A 2,129-nucleotide genomic window follows, 5' to 3' on the forward strand; every position below is an offset into this window, starting at 1 on the left:
GAACAAGACTCCAACCGTACCATTCGACGGTGGTTGTTGCTGCCTTTATGTGAAACCGTCTCTGCTAACGTGCTGGACTAACGTTCCTGCTTGACTGCCCCATTTTAGTTAACAGACTACAGATAAAAAGCTTGTTCATCGCTCAGCAAGCCCCGCCCACTATCAACAGGGCAAATAACATGAGAGAGGGTTAACAGTAGCTAGTTCATCGCTCAGCAAGCTAACCCCGCTAGCAACAGAGCAATGAACACAGCGTGTCACTTCCTTCTCTGGGTGGAGTCTTGCCAAATGACGATTGAAGTTCGAGGTCGTCCCCTCGATAGTTCTTCTACATATGGAACACATAGCAGTGCATTTTTCCCCCACTGCACGAGAAGTCTGTATAAGCAAAGTGGACAATCCTAGGGGCTTCTCTCCAGGCATTTTAACGCCATTAACGTTAGTTTGTTCCTGAACATGATGTATGAACAGGTGAATGTGCATTCTCTTGCACAAAATTAGTATAAAAAATTAATTTAGATATAAATATCTTGTGCCAAATTATTATGGCATGATACAAAAAAAAAAAACCGAGTCCTTGTCTCCAATTTACGAGTCCGAATGCAGTTAATGCACGAGTCCGAGTTCTCAGTGCTCAAGTCACAAGTTCTTAAAATTAGGGCACGAGTTGGACTCGAGTCCAAGTACTGGACTTGAGTACTACAAGCCTGCCACAGGGAACCCAGTCATAAATGCAAGGCAACGCATCTAAACACTTGACCACCCGACAACAAAATTTGTATCTTCATTTACATAAGATAGATGGGTTTTTATTTGGCGCTTACTTTTGTGATTGATTCGTGGACTAGTTTCTTACCTTCTTAATGCGTTTGAGATCAAGCAGTAAATAATAAAAATACAGTAAAAACACTGGGTTGGGTTGACTGGTAAAGTTATCAATTGGTTAAAATCATACTTAAAAGATAGAAGCTTCTTTGTTACCATGGGAAATTGTACCTCAACATCAATGTCCTTGACCTGTGGTGTCCCCCAGGGGTCAATCCTTGGACCATTACTATTCAACCTTTATATGCTCCCACTTGGACAAATTATCAAGAACAACTCAATTTTGTATCACTGCTATGCAGATGACACCCAAATTTATTTTGCTCTATCACCTAATGATTATGCCCCCCTTGAATGTCTCTACCAGTGTATCGACCAAATCAACAACTGGATGTCACAAAATTTTCTTCAGCTGAACACAGATAAAACAGAAGTAATTCTATTTGGGAAAAAAAGATGAAAGACTCAGGATTACCACTATTCTTGACACAAAGGGGATTAAAACAAAAGATATGGTTAAAAATCTTGATGTTTTCATTGACAGCGAGCTAAACTTTGACAGTCACATGAAAGCAATCACTAAATCGGCATTTTATCACCTAAAAAACATTTCCAAACTAAGAGGACTTATGTCAAAAAATGATCTGGAAAAACTTATACATGCCTTCATCTCTAGTAGGGTTGATTACTGCAGTGGTCTTTTCACAGGCCTGCCAAAAAAGACCATCAAACGACTTCAGGTGATTCAAAATGCAGCGGCTAGGGTTCTCACACGAACAAAACGAACAGAGCACATTACTCCAATTCTAAGGTCCCTTCACTGGCTTCCAGTAAGCTACAGAATTGACTTTAAAGCATTGCTGCTGGTGTACAAATCTCTAAATGGTACAGGGCCCAATTACCTCTCTGATATGTTGCAGCGGCCTAACCCAATCAGATCTACCAGATCGCAGCAGCAAAATTTACTGGTAAAACCTGTTGTTAAAACAAAGTGTGGTGAAGCAGCTTTTAGCTACTATGCAGTACAGCTATGGAACAAACTCCCAGAGGACATCAAAAATGCTCCTGCTGTTGGCAGCTTCAAATCTAGACTAAAGACCAAGCTGTTCTCAGATGCTTTCTGCTAACTGATTAATATTGTCATCTTTACATGTTTTAAACTTAACTTTTACAGTCTCTGCATGTTTTAAACTTTACTTAACTTTTATTCTATTTTATTCTGCTGTTTTTTTTTACTGAACTTTTATTTCTACTATAGTTTAATTCTTATTTTTTTCTCTCTTCTTCCCCATTTATTTTATGTA

Source organism: Neoarius graeffei, chromosome 28, assembly GCF_027579695.1.
Source record: "Neoarius graeffei isolate fNeoGra1 chromosome 28, fNeoGra1.pri, whole genome shotgun sequence".
Taxonomy (NCBI): Eukaryota; Metazoa; Chordata; class Actinopteri; order Siluriformes; family Ariidae; genus Neoarius; species Neoarius graeffei.